Below are 9,041 nucleotides of genomic sequence, written 5' to 3' on the forward strand. Positions count from 1 at the left end.
GCTGATTTGTTGAAGGCCGATCATTATGGGTTAAAAGAAGACTTGAAACCCACATGCTCAACTCCAAACTTACTGTACCTTCCTCACTTGTACAATCATCACAAGAACTTGCATTCAGCATTCCCTGGGCACCAGCCTCTGTGCTAGGTGACCACAACACTTTGAAGACAGAAGCAACCCCATGTACTGTGCACCTCTGTTAGTATCTGTTTACAGGAGATGTCTGTCACGTCCCTGTCCACCCTCCCTTTTCTCTCCCTGCGGTTGTGATATTGGAGTTTCAGGACACAGTCAGAGCATTTGCCATTTGTTCCTGTTAGACACCATTTTTAGGATTTTTTTTAATTTTTAATTTTTTTATTTTTCAAAGACAGGGTTTCACCATGTTGGCCAGGCTGGTCTTGAACTCCTGACCTCAGGTGATCCGCCTGCTTCGGCCTCCCAAAGTGCTGAGATTACAGGCGTGAGCCACCACTCCCGGCCCATTTTTAGGATTATTTCAAGGGCTCTGGCTATTTCTGTTCTTCTTCCCAACTTGTTCTTATGCATCCACAAGTCTGAGCACTGGACCTCTGCCACTTCATCCAAGTCACCCATAAACCTATTGATCAGAGGAGGACCAAAGAAAGGGCATGACCTGCACCCCTAAGAGACAAACACATAACCAAGTCATGAGCTTCCCAGTCAGATCTATCTTTACTTCACATTTCTCTGGCTGGGCTTGACTGGGCCCCCCCAAGTTTCCTACACATAGATTTGGGGTAGCGACCCTGGGCACCTCAGGAAGGTGAAGCCACTTGGGGTCAGGGCTGTATATGCTCAGCACCCAGCACAGTGCCTGGTACTCAGTGGGTACCCAGAGAAGGCTTGTTGAATGGAGCAATGGGTGACTTGTTATTAGGGAACTCATTTTGGTCCATTTGGATTACTTCTTCCTCTCACCTGCAAAAGGGAATTTTCAAGTCAGTCCTTTCACATTTATCTTATCTACTGCCATGATCTTGAGTAGTGCCCATGAGGACAAATAACTCCCAGTCTACATTCAACCTATAGCTTTCTCCTGGTCTGCAGATCCTTATCTATCCACTTCTCCCATCCTCTTAACTCCTCCAGCTCTCTCAGGCTGTGTTGAAAGAGCTTCTTGGTGCTTCTGCACCTGGTAGAAAGCAAGGACTGTGTCTTAATAGAATCCAACATCCGTCAGGTTGTAGAGTTGAACCCATTATCTCATTTGGAAAATGGGCATTATTATTTCCATTTTATACATAAGGAAATTGAAATTCAGAGAGAGTTGCTCTCTGAACAACAATGGAGGGTTGCTCCCTCCCTTCATCCTCCCATCCATCCAATAAAAATGTTGGATTCTCCCCATAGTATGTTCAGGGTAACCAATCAGAAATAGTCCCTGCCTGAATAGAGCTTCCATTTTTCCAGAAAACAGACATCAAATGTATAATTACCCAGAAACACTCGTTAGAAGTGCAATAAAGCAGGAGCTTGGGTATTATTAGAATAAACCACATGGGACCCGATCTGGCCTGAGATGTGTGTGCGTGTGTGTCAGGGAATGCTTCCTGGAAGAAGCAACATTGAAGCTGAAAACTACATTAGCGCCTGAGCCAAGGAATGAGTGTGTTTTGAGAAGGGTAAAGTTGACAACTTTAAATGGTGCTGATTTACCTTCAAGGAGATCACTGGGATGAGATAGGCATGAGCCAGACTTTGTTGGGTGGAAGAGTGAGTGAAAGGTGGAGAAGTAAAGGCAGCCCATGTAGAGAAATGGAAAAGCTCAGGAGGGGGACGAAAGACAGGGTGGTAGTTAGGAAAGGTGTAGATCTGAGGGAATTCTTCCTCATCCCCCAAGATAGGAGAGACTTAAGCATGTTAAATGCTGGTAGGAAAGGGCCAGCAGCAACACACAGAGGGGGCAAGTCAAGGTAGGAATGGAGGACTCAACTGCCATCATTTCTTCACTGAAGAGAGATCATTGAGCATGCACCATGTGCCAGGCGTTTTGAAAAGCGCTGACAAGGCCTATGTTCCCCTCTGCCTCCCGGCTTATTTTTTTTTTTTTTGCGTTTTCTGTAGAGACGGGGTCTTGCCATGTTGTCCAGGTTAGGCTCAAACTCCTGAGCTCAAGTGATCCACCCACCTCAGCCTCCCAAAGTGCTGGGATTATAGGCGTGAGTCACGATGCCTGGCCTGGTCTGTGCTTTTTTATGGAACTTATTTTCTAGGGAGTGAGGCAGGAGACAACTCATCAGCAAGATAATTTCAGCTAATGATAGTGTATTGAAGACATAAAATGAGGTATGTGGTGTGTCACAAGGCCTAGAGTACCACGGGGTGTGGTGTGGATGACGAGTGGCCTGGGGGAGCTGAGGATAGGGGAGAGAGCTTGAGTTCATGAAGGTGGAGTAGGGGGTATGGAAGAAAATGGTCAGAAAAGAGGCAGAAGGGCAGAGGAGGGCTGGTCTGGAGGCCCCATGGAGATGACAGAGTGTTACAGGGTGGGCAACTTCAGGGTCACCCCTTAGTGAATTACTGACCTCGAATCTGTTCCTTTGGCCCCTCGGGTACTCATTCAACATTAACAAGCACAAACTCAGTTCCTCTCCACCCCGACCTGCTGCTGCCCTGCCCTCCTGGTCTGGAGGGAGAGGCACCATTCTCCTGGGTACAGTGACTCGAAGCCTCAGTGATGGCCATTGAGGTGGAGACTGGACGGAGGCTCCTGAGGAGAGCAGAATGGTCCCCACACTAGGGCCCCTCGGCTCTACTTTTCCAGTCTCCTCATGTCTTCTCTGTTCCTCCTCCAGGAAGTCGCCTCCCTCACCCCTACAACTCCCCTCCACCAGCAGGGAGAGCCAGTAGCCTGGGGAGGCTGGAACCCCGGATCAGAGTCATGGCCTTGTTTTGGAGTCAAGCAGGGAAGCCCAGCTGGGCTGTCCGGTCTCATGTCCTGGCATGGTCTCGCCTGAGGTGGACAGCTGATGAGCCCTGCCCACTCCTCTGGGTGGTCCTTTCTTCTCTGCCTGTCTCCCAGAACCTCCACTCTGGGCAAACACGGTCTGTTCGGTCCACCTCCATGTGTCTGTTTATGTGGAACAAAGGGGCTTCTGGAGAATCTTGAAGGCAACGGGAACCCCAGGAGCGACCCCATCTGTAACTCCTGAGGGTTGGAGTGGGGTGTCTGAGGGGTGGGAGCTGAGAGGTAGGATGGGAGTAGGATGTGACAGAGGTGAGGTCAGCTGCCCAGCTGGAGGCTTGGGCCCCTCTTTAGGCTCATCTGCCAAAGCTTCTTCCTCTGTGTGGCCTGAAAGATAGGGGTTTTGTTCCTAGGAAGTCCAGATGGGGTAACAAATAGGAAGTAGGTTGCTCACTGCCACACCCAGGGCTCCAGACGTGAGTGGGTGGCCTGGCAGCATTGCTGACAGATAAATGGGATATGTTCCTGAGGAAAGAGCAGCTGCATCCACACAGGTCACACAATACCTAGGGTGGCTTGGCTGTCTGACTCCCAGGTGATGTTACTCCTGTTGACCCTACTGGGGGCTGCCCTGCTGGGGGCTGCCCTGCTCACCTGGCGGCACGCTCCAGCCCGGAACAAGATCCCCAGGGCCCAGAAGCGGAGGGAGGTAGTGCTGCAGAAGATGGAGGCCCTGGCCCAGCGGCTCCGGCAGCAGGTGAGTTGACATGGGTCCCGGAGGTCCCCAGTTCCAGGGGGCCTTGGCCCTCAATCCCAACAGGAGGACGACACCTCAGGATGCCCCTCCTGTCCATGGCCCCAGCCCCTACAGACACGGGGAGCAGGTGGGCACTTCCCTGCCCCCGGCTCTCCCCATGCCAGCTCTGTGTGTGGTTGGTTATCAGTTTTCCTCCATCTCCGGCCTTTGAGACCCTGGAGGTTAGGGGCAATGTGTTCTTTCTCTGTTCTCCCAGCTCTTGGCACATGGCTCAGTAACGTGAGGGGTGCTCACTTGGGATATCTGTTGAAATAAAATGAACTGATGGAGGAAATTGGAGGAGGGAGGCCAGATCTCTCTCAGCCCCTTAGCACTCCAAAATCCCACCAAGACAGGAACCCTGGTCTAAACGTCCCCTCCCACCTCCCATCCCGTCCAGCTCTGAAAACGCTTGCTGAGCCCTGAGAAATGCAGAGCACAGGGGGCTGAGGACGGGGTCTCCCAGGAAGCTGCATGTCTTAAAAGGCAGCTTTGGCAGCTCAGAGTGGGGGTATTGCACTGGGATAGCCTCTGTGGCTGGCCAGGCTGGGACTGGCAGGTGAAGTGGCTGAGCCATAGGTGCATTAGCAAAGCCTGCCCCAGGTGGCAGAGAGAAGGGTGGGAAGGAGGGACACGGAGACAAATGTAGACTGAGACTGGGATTTGCTGTGTGGCTTGGAGGATGTAACAACCCATCTCTGGCCTTGGGCTCCCAAGGCTGCCTGGAGGGATGGGCTCACGGTCTCTTGGGGTCCCCAGCTTTGCTTGATGATGGTGGACTCCATCTGGGAGCCTGGGGGTGGGGGCTGGGGATAGTGCCTGAGGTACGGTCCCATGCTCTGGAGTTCCTGAGTGTCCTCTGCCGTCCCCTGGAGCATGATTGATGGCCCCAACGGGCAGCTTCTCTGTCTGAGCTGCTGCAGTTGCTGAGTATATGTATTAATATTAATTGGGGCTAATTAGTTGGATAAATCAATCTGCCCCCAGAGAGCAGCTGCCCCTCCCTGGCTGACGAGGAGAAGTCTGGGCTAATGGTTGCAGTTGCGAACGGGCATGACGGAGGTGTCCTGTGTGTGCGTGGAGGCCCCATCTGTGTGCGGTGCTGGGTGTAGCTTCCTTTGCTGCGGACGATGGCCTGCTTTTGTGTGCCTCCTGCTGGCGTTTCATTGTGTCGTGGTGGGTGTGTGTCTGGTCTGCCTGTGTGGTTGTGTGCCTGGCTGGGTGTGCATGTGTTGGTTTACTGGTTGGAGTGTGTACCTCTAACTACATGTGGCTGGTGTGGGTCTGAATGTCTGGTAGAGTGTTCACGTGTGGTTGTGTGTCTGATGTGCAGGGGCAGCTGGTTCGGCGTGTGTCTGGGCATCTAGTTGGTGAATGTGTGGATGCCTGGGCTGTTGGGCTGGGGACCTGGAGCGGGTAGATGTCTGCTTGGCGGGAGGAGAGGAAGAGGTTTGGGGTGAGGTCATTCATGGCGTCTCCAGCCCCCCATCGTGGCTTCAGGCTTCTTGGCTCTCAGCACCTTGCTGTCTCCCCAGCAGGCTACACCGGTCTGTCCGAGGCATCTTCCCAATCGTGTCACCCTCTCTCTGCCAGCAATACCCTCAAGACCTCGGGTGTCCACCTTTATGTCCCAGGGGAGGTGTAAGGCTGGGACACAGGTCAAGCCCTCACAGGCAAACAAGTCCAATTCAGCTGAGTTTAGTAAAATTTCCCAAGAGATTTCTCCAGGTCTTGCCCTGTGCAGAACTATGAATCTGATGCTTGACTCACGCTTGTGCTAAAAACATTCCCAACCTGCGTGGGGCGTGGTGGAGGCAGAGCTGTGCAGGCTATGCCAGGTGACAGCTCAGCAGAATGTGGTGAGGCCAGATGCCCACAGAGCTGGGGACTTGGGAGGAGGGTGACTGATCTGTCCCAAGAGGATCATGTAGGGAGGGCTCCCCAGAGAGGTGGTGTGTGAGCTGAACCTCACAGCACCTGTAGGAGTTTTCTGAAGGGAGAAACGAGAAAGGAAGTACCAGAGAGGGAGAAGCCCCCAGATGAGGCAGTGTTTCTGTAGAACGTATAGAAAATAATATTCCTGGCTGGGCATGGTGGCTCATGCCTTTAATCCCAGCACTTTGGGAGGCCAAAGCAGGTGGATCACCTGAGGTCAGGAGTTAGAGACCAGCCTGGTCAACATAGTGAAACCCCATCTCTACTAAAAATACAAAAATTAGCTGGGTGTGGTGGTGGGTACCTGTAGTCCCTACCACTCAGGAAGTTGAAACAGGAGCATTGCTTGAACCCGGGAGGCGAAGGTTGCAGTGAGCAGAGATTGTGCCATTGCGTTCCAGCCTGGGTCACAGGGTGAGACTCCATTTCAAAAAAAAAATAACTGTTTCAATAAATAAACAAAAAAAAAAGAAAATAATATTCCTGGACACAATGGGTAAACGGACCAGCTGCTCTTGGCCAGGAAGCTCTGCTCACCTCAGGCAGAGCCTAACCACCTTGAGAGTTGAGGGTTTTATGGTACTAAATATTTAACCGTCAATAATACATCAATTCACTAAAAACTTTAAATTATGGCAGGGCACAGTGGCTCACACCTGTAATCCCAGCACTTTGGGGGGCCGAGGCAGGCGGATCATGAGGTCAGGAGTTCGAGACCAGCCTAACCAAAATGGTGAAACCCATCTCTGCTAAAAAGGGTGAAACCCATCTCTACTAAAAATACAAAAATTAACTGGGCGTGGTGGCAGATGCCTGTAATCCCAGCTACTTAGGAGGCTGAGGCAGGAGAGTTGCTTGAACCTAGGAGGCAGAGGTTGCAGTGAGCTGAGATAGTGCCATTGCACTCCAGCCTGGGCGACAGAACGAGACTCCATCTCAAAAAAAAAAACAACTTGAAGTTACATATTTTTTGTTTTTCAAACTAGGCTGGAGACAGCACCCTAAGTACAGAGAAGGCCGGATGTCCACGGGGCTGTGGGATGGAGCAGGAGGGGATGGTTAGATCCACACTGAATTATACATTAAAATGACCAAAAAGTGATACAACTTGAGGCTTAATTTTTCATCCAATTATTCTAATAATTTCCAAATAATTTGTTGATTTTTAGAATTTGCTGTGAGGCTCTTTCGATGTGGCTATCATCTTTCGAAAGATGGCCCTGTCTTTCAAAGTGCTCCTGATAAATTGGAGTCATTAGATCCCTTGCAGTCTGATTAAGGCGAGTCTTTCTCTTAATGTTAACGATATTTTCCTTGGGTGGAGTCCTCTCTTAGCTTTTGCTCAATCAGTAGCAATTACACTTACAGACTGCTGTCAACTAAGTCATAAACATTGTTATTAGAATGTCATGAACACTAATTAGAAGTTGTCTAGTATGGCAGCTAAGAGTGTGGCCTCTGTTGCTGGGATGGCTGTTTGAATCCTGACTCTGACACTTTTTATTTATTTATTTATTTAGAGACAGAGTCTTGCTCTTGTTGCCCAGGCTGGAGTGCAATGGTACGATCTCGGCTCACTGCAACCTCCTCCTCCCGGGTTCAAGCAATTCTCCTGCCTCAGCCTCTCGAGTAACTGGGACTACAGGCATGTGCCACCCCACACAGATAATTTTGTATTTTTAGTAGTGAGAGTTTCTCCATGTTGGTTAGGCTGGTCTCAAACTCCCAACCTCAGGTGATCTGCCCACTTCGGCCTCCCAAAGTTCTGGGATTACAGGTGTGAGCTACTGTGCCTGGCCTTTTACTTTACTGCTTTCCAATGAATGTATATCAATCGCTTTTGCAGTACTGTAAAGTCAAAAATGGTAAGTTGAACCATGGTAAGTTAGCACTGTCTGTATGAGTGATAGTTCTCACTTTAGGAACCAAGCTAATGTTGTTGTTCATGAAGAGTGGGTATTTTGGGTGAGCTGAACATGTTCTATTAGACAGAAGTGACATTCTGTCCCCCCAGGTCACTGGAGGGCCTGCTGTGGTCTCAGCAGCCTCCTGCAGAGGTCACATTAACCCCACCACCATCCCCGCCCATGCCTGCTCTTCCTACCTCTCCCCAGCTCCCTGAGAGTCAAAGTCCCCAGAGGCTGCCATTCCCGCAAGTGGGCATGCAAGGACAGCTGCAGGGGAGGACTAGCCTCAGGGGCCCAGAGGGACACACTGGTTACTTGCCCATGGGGGCGCCACCAGGGGTGTCATCTCTGCAGGTAGAAATATAGAAATGGGGCTGATGTGCAGCTGCCAACATCTCCGGGGTGCATCCATTTTTTTTTTTTTTCAGGATTAGATACAATTTAATAATAGTTCAGTTCCAAAATAAAAGTTATTGTAGGTAAGACCATGAAATTTCCTAACACTTGATTTTAATACATTGTGCTAATTTTCTAAAACAACTCAAAGGAAACCATATTTATAGTAGGCAGAGTATTTATGAAAAAATCTGGCATCAGGTATATTTTAATATATATATGTGTGTGTGTGTGTGTGTGTATACGTATGTTTGTTTGTATGTGGTGTGTATATAGATGTGTGTGTGTATGTATCCCAAGATTATATGAACTAAGAAACAGGTTGTATATCTTAACAGCAGTACTAGAGTGTGGCGTTTCAGACATGGATTTATAAATGCTTTTCAACATGTGAGGTTTGGAAAATGAGCAGACATCACCTTGCTTTCAAAACCTGAAGTTTTTCTCAGGATTGAAGTCAAAATCATAACTGCCACAGACCTGAGTGAGGTCTGAGTGCAGGGAGGTCCCTGGCAGGGCCCGCCATGGCTTCTTAGGGTTGGAGGGCATAGGGCAAGGGATGAACCCAGGCTGGCCCTCCACAGTCCCTGTGCCTAGAGGGTCCCTGCTGGGCTGGACATTAACTTTACTTGCTGGACTGTGTAGACAGGGTGGAGTCTTGGGGAGGGGCTAGGACAACTCGGGTGGTGGGGTGCCCAGCAGAGCAGCTTTTTGCCAAGTGACTCAGAAGTGTTTCAGTAGTCTAGCCACTGGCCTGGCTGTAATGGTGCATCCTGGCCGTAGCGGTGCATCCTGGCCGAATGCTAGCTCTGTCCAAGGCATCTGTGTCTGGATCCTCCTGAGAGTCCCTGTGGCACACCAGCTGGGGAGCTCTGATCTGAGGCACAGCAGGGAGAGGGACTGGGCAGTGTGGCTGGAGCAGTGTGTATGGGAGAGGCCGAGAGAGACAGGCACACCGGACCCAAGCAGGGAAAGAGCCTGGTCTAGTGCCTGGATCCTCAAAAAGCCTCCCTTCCGCAAGATGCCCCAAGAGCCATAAGAAGATAGTGGTTAAGGTTTAGGCGGCCTGGGTTTAAGC

This window comes from Aotus nancymaae, unplaced genomic scaffold (assembly GCF_030222135.1).
Source record: "Aotus nancymaae isolate 86718 unplaced genomic scaffold, 86718_ANA_hifiasm-v0.15.2.pri h1tg000007l, whole genome shotgun sequence".
Taxonomy (NCBI): domain Eukaryota; kingdom Metazoa; phylum Chordata; class Mammalia; order Primates; family Aotidae; genus Aotus; species Aotus nancymaae.